Below are 14,248 nucleotides of genomic sequence, written 5' to 3' on the forward strand. Positions count from 1 at the left end.
ATAACAGCAGGTGTCCATAAAACTTGTTTTCTTGCCAAAAGAACTCCACCTTGGCACTAGGCCTGCAGCCATATTAGTGGCGCAGTACTTTTTGCTGTTTGCACCCAGCCATGCCAAGGTAAAGGTCTCAGAAATGCAATAGAAATTGTTCACACAATTTCTGTCCTCCGACATCTATTTATCCAACTCCTTTTCTTATCTGGCATAATGTCACTAGGGCAGTAAAAATAGAGAAGTTTGGAACATGTTTTCTCCAAAAAACAAATAAAATTAGAGCATGCTGGAGCTCCTTTTTACTCCTCAGCATCTTTATTTGCTCTAGGGTGGCCAAGGTGTCAGGGGGAATACACACTGCTACTTTTTCTGTGGGAATTTGAAGTCTCAGACTTTCCAAGTGGGTGATAGTACTTGTCTGAGTCTGGTCCACTGTGGTGACATCAGCAATCTGGGCAATCAGTTCAGCTTTGTTATGTACATCAGCTATTTATGAGCCAGTGTCAGCATCGAGGTAACTCACTGGCAGCTGCCTCTGCCCATTAGGTTTATGGACAGGCCATACAGGAGAACTGTATGGTGAGTGTATGGGGACAACTACCCCTTGCTCCTGCAATTCTGCAATTTCTGGGGTAATTTTTTCACGTGTTCCTAATGGGAGTGGGTGGGGGTTTATATTTATTATTTTAGAAGGAGGCAGACTTGGAGCAGTTTGCAACAGACGGACAGAGGGGGATGGGAGACCAAACACCCATTCTCTCCCTCTGGTGTCTGTCCAGGCTCGCCCCTGTTGGAGGACAGAAATTGTATGAACAATTTCTATTGCATTTCTGTGACCTTTGCCTTGGCATGGCTGGGTGCAGACAGTAAAAAATACTACGTCACTAATATGGCTGCAGGCCTTGTGCCAAGGTGAAGGAGGAGTTCTTTTGGCAGGTAAACAAGTTTTATGGACACCTGCTGAGGTCCAATTGCTACTGTACAGCACGATGTCTGTGTGTCACAAGCAGCATATAAGCTGTTTTTCCTCAAATAAAGCGGACATTTTTGCCGATCATATTGATCTGTGAGCATTCTGTCCATACCCCTCCGCCGTTATCTAGCACCCATTGAACAGGGAGTCCTACTTCGCCGAGTTCTGCAGGGACGCGGTCGTGAGAGGTTGCGTTGTCCCCAGCGCTACAAAAAAAGCTGCGCGCGGTAAGGTTGGAATCTCGCCTTGGCCAGGTGAGTCGATTAGGGGAGGTAGCATGGGGCCCGCGCCATCTAAAGAGGAAGAGGCTGTGGAAAAGCTCCTCCAATATATGATCTCTCTAAGAGAGCCAAATTATGACGAAAAACCCTGAAAGGGTTACTGGAATGGGCGAGAGCGAAGCGGCTAATCCCTACCGCTCAGGCCACCTTTGAAGGGTCCACATGGGACACCAAAAAGGACCACTTATGGGAAGAGATGTTTAAGGGGTCGAAAGACACAAGAAAATATCCTACGCTTTGGCGTCTGGTAGTTGAATCGCTAGAGAGACAGAACGCTTTGCACCAAGCATCTACGGCTGCAGAGGCGGCTGCAACGGCAGCTTTCCAGGGTGACGGAGAGACTGTAGTGCAAACGTGTGCAGAACGGTTTGTTTTCGGGGAGGTTTCGGCTCATGCGCCTGCAAAGGCGCGAACGATAAAAGTTTTAAAAGCCGCAGGCTTGTCTCGGTTCAGCAGCGCACCAGCCCTGGCACAAAAAGCCGAGACTGCGGAGAACAAAGCTGGAGCCGTGCCATCAGCAACGCCCTTTGTTGCCGACACTGCCATCTCTTACTGAGCCTGCACAGTCAGCGGCGCCGCTCCCCACTGCGCCTGCTCCGGGTGCTACGTCAGCGACTGTTACCACGCAGGCGCCGCCCGGAACAGTGATGCTAGGAGACTCCGCGTCACCAGGGGGCGCTGTAGCACTACTGCCCGGAACCACCATGTCGCCTGAACTTTTGTCATCAGGAACCGTCGTGCCTGGACCCGGAAGTGAGCCGACGAGAACCATTGCTATAGCGACCGGGGCTTTTCTGAAAGAAGATGCCGCTACGCCGGCAAGAGCCGCCACTATTTCAACAGAGGCAGGAGTTACCGGAGGAGGGACCACTACCCTTGCACCAATATTGCTGCAGAAGATGAAAGAACAACCGACTCATGACAACGTGGAACAGCTATTCCCTCTGCTTCCGTCCCCAAGTCCGACTTCTGATGATGAGAGCTCGGAGGATGAAAGCGACAGACTTGCTATGCTTGCAACAAAAGATCAGATGAACACTTTGTTGCGTTGCTTTGAAGAGCTCAAGTCTACATTGGCAGAGAGACAGTTCGCTCCGCAGCATCCAAACTTCTGCACTGTTCCAGCTTCATCTACAGTGCTGACATCGCCTCCTCCAAACCCCTTTCCCGGGATGCCCGGGGTGGGAACTTCTGATATAGGGTTTCCAGCCTTGCCGGGTGGAGGGAGGGGAGGGAGGGGGTGAGTGGTAATCCAACACAGAATTGGAAGAGCATCATACAGGATGCTGCTTCTGATGGGGATTCTGGGCTCTTAGGAGTTAGTGCTTTCCCTGCAATTGTAGATGGTTCAGGACGTAAATCCTGGGAAGCTTTAGATTGGAAAATCATCAAAGAGGCTAAAGCAGCCATCTCCCAGTTTGGTTTAAAAAGCAGTTATACACAATCAATCATGCAACACCTTTTTACTGCAAGTTTGCTAACATGGTTCGATACACGTATGATAGTAAACACGCTGCTGACTCCTTCGCAGCAGCTACAATTCTTTAATAAATGGGATGCTAGCTGTGCAGCGGCTGCAGCACAGCCTAGGCAGCAAGGTCACCCTCTCTATGGCGTTACGGCTCACATGCTCACGGGTATTGGTCAGTACAACACAACGGCCATACAATCACAGTTTCCAGATGAGGCACTACGAACTAGCCAAGACCTAGCCTACAGGTCCTTGCTTGCAGTGAAGGATGCAAGGTCAGGGCCCCCATGTACTATGATCAAACAGGGGCCCAATGAGCCATATAATCTGTTTATAGATAATTTATTTCAGTCAGTAAATACAGATCCAGACATGGATAATGATATGAGAGCAAAATTTCTGGATGTGTTGGCCTATAATAACGCCAATGATAAAACCAAACAGGTTTTAAGCATGCTGCCTAGGGGTACTGGCGCAGCTCAACTCCTGGAGGCTGTAACAAGAATGATCAAACAGGAGGACGCAACCTATCTGGCTACTGCAGTAGGTGCAGTAGTAAAGCCTCTTATGTCTGGGAAAGGAAGGAATGGTAAGAAACGCAAAGAAAAGAGATGTTTTGCCTGTGGTCAGAAGGGACGTCTCAGCACCCAGTGTCGAGCATTTCCTTTGCCAGGGACTGCTTGCCCTGCAATTACAACAGGAGGGTCAAGGTGGTGTCATAACTGTCAAATGAATAACCATAACACAAATGAGTGTAAATGGCAGGGAAACCCCAAACGGAGGGTGATGCACTCTTGCGCGATGACAGCAAATAAGGGTGCTTGGAACGCTGCTGTGCAGCCACCACAGGAAGCGCCAGTGTGGACCTGGCAACAGCAGTAGATACTATGCTTGAGACTCAAGATGTGCACTTGATTGATTCTACATTGCAAGGACCTTTAGGTAGAGGATTGAGTGCTCATTTGGTAGGACGTTCATCTTTGTCTCGTCAGGGAGTTTTTGTGGTGCCAGGAATCATAGATGCAGATTCTACAGGTGTCATCAATATCATGGTATACACCCTAACACAACCAGTTTTTATTCCTGCTAACAGTAAAATAGCTCAACTAGTGCCTTTTAAAGCAGAAGTGCCCAATGCAGAACCACTGATACGAGGAGATGGGGGTTTTGGCTCAACAGGCCCCCCTAAGGTGATGTTAGCAGTAGATATAAAGCAGGGAAAACCTGAGGAAGATGTAATTATACAGCATCCCAATGGACAGTCCAGCACTATGACTATGCTTCTTGACACCGGGGCTGACATTTCAATTATTCCTAAACATAAATGGCCTCAAGCATGGCCTGTGGAAATGGTACCTACAGGAGTTAAGGGAGTAGGCAGTGTACAGCAGACATGGATCAGCAGAGATGTGATAACTTTCCAGTTTTCTGATGGGGCAATAGTGGGAACGCATCCTTATGTGTTATCTTTACCAGTAGGTCTGATAGGTCGAGATCTGTTGGGGCAAATGGGAGTACGCCTGGTTACTTCTCCTTTTCAGGAGCGGCCATTGATAGGCAGCCGACCTTAAAACTGCAGTGGAAAACAGAAAAAACAGTATGGATAGATCAGTGGCAGCTGAAAAAGGAGAGGCTGCAAATAGTTCACAATTAGTTCAGGAGCAATTGGATGCAGGGCATATTGTTCCATCTACGAGTCCATGGAACACCCCCATATTTGCCATCCCAAAGAAATCAGGAAAATGGAGATTATTACATGATCTGCGAGCTGTCAACGCGGTCATGGAAGATATGGGACCCTTACAGGCTGATCTGCCTTCTCCTATGATGATCTCCCATGATTGGGTCATGCTGGTGATAGATTTAAAGGACTGTTTTTTCACAATCCTTTTGCATCCAGATGATGCTGTCAGGTTTGCCTTCACAGTGCCTTCAATTAACAAAGCAGAACCAGCACAGCGTTTTCATTGGATAACTCTTCCCCAGGGGATGAAAATGTCACCCACTATGTGTCAAATTTATGTTGCATGGGCCTTGCAGTCATTTCGAACCCAACATCCTGACTTATTAGTATATCATTACATAGATGATATTCTGATAGCAGGAAAAAATTTGGATGTGCCTGCACTGTTACAGCAATTAGAACAAGAGTTGGGTCGTCGAGGTCTCAAAATTGCCCCTGAAAAGATTCAGAAGCAGGAGCCATGGCAATACCTGGATTGGACCATCATGAATGGTATAGTGAGGCCGCAGAAATTAGTCATTAACACTGCCATAAAAACTTTGACTGATGTGCAGAAGCTGATGGGTGACATACAGTGGGTCAGACCTGTGTGTGGAATAACCAATGATGATCTAGCTCCTCTGATGCCTTTACTAGGATCAGTTGCTCAGGCAGGACTTCCAAGAGAATTGTCAGAAGACCAAAAAGCAGCTATAGTTCATATCTCAGGAAAAATAGCTGCAGGATATGCCTGTAGAATAATAGAAGATCAACCAGTGCAGTACCTACTCGTCAATTCTGGAGAGAGCAGAAAGCATCCATTGGGCATCATCTGTCAAATCGCAATCAGTGTGAGAATTTTAGAATGGGTATTTTTACCATATCAACCCAAAAAGACAATCATGACACGACCTGAATTGTTTGCACAACTTGTCATAAAAGGGCGACGGAGAGTTTGTGAATTAATTGGCAGAGGTCCATCTGTAATATTTGTACCAGTCGCCCAGAACTATTTGGAGTGGTTGCTTGAGAAATCAGAACCATTCCAGATAGCCATGGCAGACTTTGAAGGTCTGGTCACCAATCATTATCCGTCAGACAAATTGTTGCCTTTGCTGCAACATCAGACAATTGAGCAGCTTGTGTTGTGTTCAGATGACCCAGTTGCTGGGATTACTGTTTTTACAGATGCCGGTAGAAAATCTCGGCGTGCAGCAATTACTTGGCAGGAGGGAACAGAATGGAAACATAAAATACTTCCGGGTGTTTCAGGAGACACATTACAAACCCTTGAATTGAGGGGTGTGGTGTGGGCCTTGAACTTCTGGAAGGAAGAACCTGTTAATGTGGTTTCAGATTCACTTTATGTAGTGGGTACAGTGCAACGAATTAAGCAAGCAATGATCAAAACCCTGAAAAATAAAATCTTAGCAGCGCTTATGACACGGTTGCTGCATTTGCTAGATCAGCGAACACAGCCCTACTTCGTCACTCACATAAGAAGCCATCAGAAGCTAGACGGTGGTTTAGCAATTGGGAATAACAGAGCAGATAAATTAATGGCACCTGCGTGGACTGGTCCTGCAGTAAATAAGTTTCAGCAAGCAGTCTTGTCTCATGACTTTTTCCATCAGTCTGCCGATGTATTAGTCAGGCAGTTTGGGCTCACTTCATCGGACGCACGAGGAATTGTACAGGCCTGTTCAGCCTGTCATAAGAACGGGCTGGGCATTGGCTTAGTAGTCAGTCCTCAGGGGCTACAAGCATTGCATCTTTGGCAAATGGATGTTACTCATGTTGCGGAATTTGGGAGGTTAAAATATGTGCATGTATGCATTGATACCTTTTCTCATGCCATGTGGGCCTCTGCTCAGGCTGGAGAAGGTACCAGATATGTCATTCGACATATGTATGCATGCATAGCAGCCCTAGGGATCCCCACAGAACTTAAAACTGACAATGGACCTGGTTATACCTCACAACGTTTCCAAAGATTCTGTATGAATTGGGGTATTTCTCATGTTACTGGTATTGCTAATTCTCCTACAGGTCAAGCTATTATTGAACAAGCTCACGGAGTTCTGAAGTCACTTTTGCAAAAGCAGAAAGGGGGAGAAGAGCTAGCCAGTCCACATGACCGGCTTGCAAAAGTGTTATATGTGCTGAATTTTTTGCGGCTGACAGGTAGTAGAACGGACCCTCCCATTGTTATTCATAACACTTCTTTGCAGTCGGGTTTGGTAAGTCAACAGGTAGTAGTTAAAGTACAATATAAGGATTCGCAAACAGGGGAATGGAAAGGGCCTGCAGAAGTGAAGATGACTGGAAGAGGCTATGCTTGCATCCTAACAGACACAGGTGTTCGATGGATACCGGCTCGATGGATTAAGCCCTGGAAAGGGGCTGATTCTTCAGATCAGGACTAACATTGCTGTAGGTAATATTAGCACTGTTAGAAGGTGTTGTATATAACAGTTTTGTCAGCATCATTAAGAGCACATCTTAGTGTTATCAAAGTACAGTATTTTTAGTCTTATTAAAGCACAATTTTTTAGTATACTTAAGCACATAATTCTAGAAGGTAAAGATTTTAGATTATTCACTACATGTTAGTAAAAGAAAGTTTAAAACACAATGACATGGAACTCAGGAGTATGTGCGAAAGTGTGATGACAGTGGCCACTGTGAAAGTTTGTATGCGTGTATGTGTGTGACTGCATGATGATTACTGTGTTCTGATAACAAATACACACACACATTTGGATGAATAAATGCACAAATACTTTTACATTAAAACAGAAGACACTTTTAGACTGAATAAAACTTTTAGGAACAAACCCTACATTTAGAGAAGCACTTTTCGGCGCACTTCGAGAGCACATATCTTGGGGTCAATAGGTTGTTAAGTGTATTAATGATAGTAGTGTTATTGTATGTTTGTGTTATGGGTGCAACAAGGAATGTTACAGAAATGCAATTTAAATTGTTCAAATTTCAACGGGGGATTTGTCGGAGGACAGAAATTGTGTGAACAATTTCTGTTGCATTTCTGCGACCTTTGCCTTGGCATGGCTGGGTGCAGACAGTAAAAAATACTATGCCACTAATATGGCTACAGGCCTTGTGCCAAGGTGAAGGAGGAGTCCTTTTGGCAGGTAAACAAGTTTTATGGACACCTGTTGTGGTCCAATTGGTACTGTGCAGCACGATGTGTTTTCCTTATGTATCCAATGTAACCTGGGAAAGAATCACATGTCTGTGTGTCACAAACAGCATATAAGCTGTCTTTCCTCTAATAAAGCGGACATTTTTGCCGATCATATTGATCTGTGAGCATTCTGTCCATACCCCTCCACCGTTATGCCCCTTTAGTAGATCTAATCCCAGGATGTTAGCTAGTAATGGCCCCACAATCATGATAGTTTCTGTGGCTGTCTCATCTCCAGGTAACCAGCATTTCACCTGAGCAGTGTATTTGGGTTGGGATTTGCCAAAAGCGTCAGTTGCCCATATCTTTTTTTTGTCTGGCTTAATGCCACAATGAGTAGCAGCTTCAATTTGGAGTGCTGAGACCTGTGCACCCATGTCTACTACGAATGTAACCAAAGATTTAAAAGGGCTGAGAGGAAAAGTGATTACCATATCTCCCTGGTTGTTTTCTGTAAGCTTTCTCTCATAAACCCACTGGTCATTTTTTGACTTATTTACTTGAGAGCAGTAAGTCCAGTTTCTTGACTCAGAACTGGTCAAACTGGTTAGTCCAGTTTCTGGAGAGGCTGAGGGGATCACAGTGTTGGACTCCTTAGGAGGGCTGCCCCTAGGGGGTGACTCATGCTTTTTGATCTTATCCCAGTGCTTTATCAAGTATTCCAAATTAGCGGTGGGTAATTTGTCCATCACTTCTCGAGGAATTCCTTTTGCAACACCCTCCACCCACAAACTGTACCTCTTTCGCCTGCTAGATGACACATTTTGTTGACAAATACCTGGTGAGGCAGGTTTTTGGACCTCCCCTGCCCTCCTGCTGCGTGTTCTCTGGCCACTCGTACCAGAGAACCCCAGCTGCTGACCAGTAGCTATTAATTCTTGGGCTATTTTCAACCAGGTTATCCCTGGTGGAGCACCCCTTCTTCTAGGTCTGGAGGTTGCCTTTATGCACTCCTGTAATTGTTTAGCATAAACTTTTAGTGCATTAGGCAGGCCTCGAATTAAGACCAGAAATCTCTGTGGATCCGCTTCAAGTTCCATTGGGGAATTTCATTGTGGGTCTAATAATTTTGTGTGCATTAATTGGAGACATGCGGTTTTTTGTACACTTTTTACAATGTGGCCAATTGTGGGTGTTTTAATTGTGTGAGGATCTCCCCTTTCTATAGGGTCTAACCCGCCTGCCCAGTAGGCAGCCCTCTGGGTCAGAGACCACAGTGCTCGGTTATCATTTGTGGTCAGGAAGACCCCCGGGCCCCAAAATCCTCTGGCCTCATCTTCACTCAATAAAATTCGGTCTCCCCCAGTAAGGGACACTCTCCACACATATTCAGTCTCTGATTCACTGGCTTTACGGCTGTATTTTTCCTGAATTTTGGCCAGTGCTTCCCCCATGTACGGGATAGTCCATGTGGTAGTTTACCGATCTTCCCCCGGCCAGTGGTTTTAGTTTTAATGAGGGGACGCATATGTGTTACTTCATCCTCCGGATAACTTTGCTTAACCTCTTCCGATTCCCCAGAGGGGTACAGGGATTTGTTAACATCTACTGGTCTAGGGTATTTTAAATTGATGTCCCGTAGTTCACAATTTTTCATTTCTAGTACCTTTTTCAGCCTTTCATTTTGTTCCTTCTCATCTTGCAGGGCTGACCAAAGCAACAAATTAATTTCCCTAGTTCTTTTTCTAATTGCTCCTGTAATGTCTTCATTGACTCTTGAAGAGATCTTATCACTTCACCTGTAGATTTCTGAATAGCCTCTTTTTCTAGCTGGTCCTGCAAAGCTTTCATTGACTCTTGGAAAGATTTTATCACTTCACTTACAGATTTCTGAATGGCTGATCTTTCCTTTCTCACTGTTCTAAGGACAACGCCTAAAACAGCACCTACAAAAAACAGTCCTAAACCAAGGACAGAGATCAGGAGGGAATAATCCTCATATAACTCAATGTGGGGTGTCATTCCTTTTGACTCAATCATTAACCCAGCTCAGGTTAATGTCTTTCTCCCCCTTAACCCTCTGAAGGTCGGCTTGACTCTTTCCTGAAAAACCTTTCAACAGGTCCAGCCTACACCAGGAAACCTTTCAACAGGTCTGATGTGCCCGGGTCACACCGAGAAGAGAAAAATTCTCACTATAATTTTACAACGAGGGGACAGCCACCATTTGACTCACCCTTGGTATCACTTTTGGACTACACCAATTACGCCACCACATCCAAAGGATCCTGCCGACTATGCAAAAAATGTTACGACCTGCCTCAGAGAAAGGGGAGGGGGGTAACTCAGGTTCTTATCAATAATTCCCTTGGGGTGGGTTAGAGTGAAAAGACACTGAATAATCGGTGTCTGAAAACATATATTGGTAAAGTTTATTTTAACAGTTTTGTATGAACAGGTATGCTAGCATTTTGGGTGTTGTCATATAACAATGTGACATAGAGATAACCTTTGGGGGGGGAGAAAATGCATAGGGGAGAGAAAGACAGGATAAGAGTAAGGGAGAGTAAGGAAAAAGAAAAGATGAGAGTGGAAAAAACGTATATAGTCACCGTCCACGGGGTCCAGCGATGACACTTGGTAGTTGCCGCTTCCATGATCTGCTGGGGGTGAAGGAGGGAAGCCCCCACACGCCAAGAAGTTATGAGTTATTATACCCATGGTTAGTGTCACGGGCCATGCCTCGAGCCTCCAAACTCTCCCTGAGCCTGTGCAGAGTTTCTGTGTCTGGCCTGGTTCCCACCTTTCAACATTGGCAGAGGGGGGAATGGGCTTTGATGGGCCATCAGAGGTATAAACTCAGCTCTTTCTGCCTTTTCAGGGCTTGACACCTTTAGCACTGGAGGGAGGGATGGACCCAACTGCCCATCAGAGGTCAAAAGCCTGCAAAAGTCTCCTAGAATGCATAAATCATTAACCGTTTCAGTCTCTGACAGCTTTCAGGTTAATAAAGTTGTTGTTTATCCCAAATACACACAAACCTTTAGGAAATAAAAGTTCAAATTTATGTCAAGTAAGTTTCAAGGATTACAGATAAAGGTTCAAATAAGTAAGTTTGTTGAGAGACCAAAGTGGGCAGTGAGCTGAGTCATTGTGACGCAGTGGTGATTGTTAAAGGGAGTTTACAAAGTTTAAAATGTACTATTATATGTAATATTCTGTACTTCCTCATAATAATAAAGAAGAGGGGAGATGTAGGAGTCGGGTTACAGGGAGGATGCTGGATGAGGCATCCTGGGAAATGAAGTCCTGAAGTACTCCCACACATGGGCAGTGAGATGCCCTTGGTAATTGGTCAAGGGAGTCATGTCTTACTTTGAGGTGCCTATAAAAGGTGTTGTTTCATTTGAATAAAGGAGGATTTGGTGCTGAACCCCCAACAAGCTAGCCGGGTCCGTGTAATTTATTTATGTACTATATTAATACGTCGCAGTGTACCCTGATGCCATCAAGCTATGCAGGTGCAGAACCCATTTGTATTTCTGGAGTGACAGAGGGATCCCAACAGCTGACTGTATTGGAGGCTGAAGTCAGCCTGACTGGAAATGAGTGGCAAAAGCACCCCACTGGGACTGACCCAGGGGCCCCGTGCATCCTTGGCATAAATTATTGTAGGAAAAGGTATTTCAGGGACCCAAAAGGGTATAGGTGGGTTTTCAGTATAGTTGTCTAGGAGATGGAGGAAATTAAGTGGCTGTCTACCTTGACTGGTTTCTCAGAGGACCCTTCTTTTGTGGGGCTGCTGAAAGTTGAAGAACAGCAGGTGTCCATTGCTACCACAACGGTGCAATTGTAGCAATATCACAACAATCAAGACTTCCTGATTCCCATCCATAAGTTGATTTGTCAACTACAGATCAGTGATCAGCAGGACCCACTCACTCTTTAATAGCCCTATATGGCCAGTACAAAAATCTAATGGATACTAACAATAGACTATCATGGCCTAAACGAAGTCATACCGCCACTGAGTGCTGCCATACTGGACATGCTAGAATTTCAATACGAAACTGGAGTCAAAGGCAGCCAAGGCATATGTCACAATGGATATCGCTAATGCCTTTTTCTCAATCCCTTTGGTGGCAGAGTGCAGGCCACAGTTCACTTTCACTTGGAGGGGCATCCAGTACACCTGGAATCAACTGCCCCAGGGGTGGAAATACAGCCCTACCATCTTCCATGGACTGATCCAGACTGCACTGGAGCAGGGTGAAGCTCCAGAACACCTGCAATACATTGATGACATCATCACATGCAGCAACACAGCAGAAGGAGTTTTTGAGAAAGGGAAGAAAATAGCCCAAATCCTTCTGAAAGCCAGATATGTCATAAAATGGAGTAAGGTCAAGAGACCTGCACAGGAGATGCAGTTTTTAGGAATAAAATGGAAAGGTGGACTTTGTCAGATCCGAATGGATCTGATCATGCCCTCAGGCTAGTCTGGACAGGGCAAGATGTAAAAAATATACTCTATACTGCACCTAGGGAGAATGGCACTACCTGGAGCCTCTGGCAGAAAGTACCAGGGGAGACTAAAGGTTGATCCCTAGGCTTTTGGCGATGGGGATACAGAGGATCTGGAGCCCGCTATGCTCCAACTGAAACAGAGATGAAGGGGTTTGAGCTGCTATGGAAGTGATTGGTAGTGAAGCACAGCTCCTCCTGGCACTCTGGTTGCCACTGCTGGGCTGGATGTTTAAAGTGAGCATCTCCTCCACACATCACGCAACTGATGCTACCATGGAGTAAGTGGATCACACAGCGACCTCAAATAGGGAGCCCCAGTCATCCAGGAATCTTGGAAGTGATCATGGACTGTCCAGAAGGCAAAGACTTTGGAATATCACAAGAGGAAGAGGTGATGCATTATGTTGAGGCCCCATTGGATAATAAATTACCAGAAAATGAGAAGCAATATGCCTTTTTCATTGATGGGTCCTGCCGTCTTGCAGGAAAGCATCAGACATGGAAGGCGGCTCTACGGAGTCCCCTATGACAAGTCACAGAAACTGCTGAAGAAGGTGAATTAAGTCAGTTTGCAGAGGTGAAAGCCATCCAGTTGTCCTTAGACATTGCTGAGTGAGAAAAATGGCCGATACTTTGTCTCTATACTGACTCATGGATGTGGCAAATGCCCTGTGGGGTGAAGCCAGGTAAAACCTGGAAAGCGAATATAGTATAGCAATACAAGAATTAGAGAGTTAAACTCAAAATGCAGGCTTTAAGCAAAAGCATAGAGAACTTAGTATTAAGAAACAGCGGAGGTAATAAATTCACTAAGGAGTACAGGATGCGCTGACATGAAGGAACATAAGCATAAGCACACAAGAGAACGAAAAGAACTAAAAACACTAACTCACACATAAATGGACATATGAAAGGGAAACAAAGGGAGATAAGAAAAGGGATGAGCCAAGAAATCAAGTACTCTTGCCAGACACTGGAAATCCCTGCCAAATGCACAAGGAAACTATCCAAATTAGGGAAGGTTCAAAAGTTTGTGAGGGTGATGAAGGAAAAGGACACGGGTTCATGAGGCTGAAGAACAGGAACTACCCCTCAAATTCTCCCCAAATTGAAGACCACACCTCTAACTCTGCCTCAACTCCGCCTGTTATGAATATTAAAAGTAGATGTTGCAATATAAAAAATATTCATATTGTGTGATGCAATTGCTTAGCAAAAATTGTATAAAAAGCTCAGCTGTAAGTTACTCAAATGAAGCAGTTTTGTCCAGGAAGACCTGGTTGCTTCCTGACTGTCGAAAATAAATACCTCCTGCTTAAAGGCTGAAAACTTTGTCTTTGAGCAGTTTCTCTGTCCGTGCTTTTGGGGCATAAAATTGGCATCAGGGGGTGGCTGCAGCAATGGAAGCAGAATAACTGGCAGTGCAGAGGCAAAACCATCTGGTCTGTTGCATTATGGCAAGATATTTTTTCCTGGGTGGAGAACCTGGTCGCAAAGGTACATCACGTACATGCTCATGTATGCAAGGATCAGGCCACTAAAAAACATCAGAACAACCAGCAGGTGGATCAGGCTGCTAAGATTGAAGTACCTCAGATGGATTTGGATTGGCCACGTAAGGGTGAATTATTTCTAGCTCAGTTGGCCCAGGACACCTTGGGTCATCAAGGAAGAGATGCAACATATAGATGGATTTGCAATCAAGGGGTGGACTTAACCATGGACACTATCACAGAATCACAGAATGGGTCAGGTTGGAAGGGGCCACAGTGGGTCATCTGGTCCAACCTCCCTGCTGAAGCAGGGTCATCCTAGAGCCTATGGCACAGGATTGCATCCAAACGGTTCTTGAATATCTCCAGTAAGGGAAACTCCACAACCTCCCTGGGCAATCTGTTCCAGTGCTCTGTCACTCGCACAGTAAAGTTCTTCTTCATATTCAGGTGGAACTTCCTGTGCATCAGTTTCTGCCCATTGTCTCTTGTTCTATTGGTTGGCACTACCAAGAAGAGCCTCACTCCATCCTCTTGACACCCATCCTTTAGATATTTATACACATTTATGAGGTCCCCTCTCAGTCACCTCTTCTTGAGGCTGAACAGGCCCATCTTTCTCAGCCTTTCCTCATAAG

The sequence above is a fragment of the Corapipo altera genome, unplaced genomic scaffold, assembly GCF_003945725.1.
Source record: "Corapipo altera isolate COAL_440 unplaced genomic scaffold, ASM394572v1 60972, whole genome shotgun sequence".
NCBI classification, from domain to species: Eukaryota; Metazoa; Chordata; class Aves; order Passeriformes; family Pipridae; genus Corapipo; species Corapipo altera.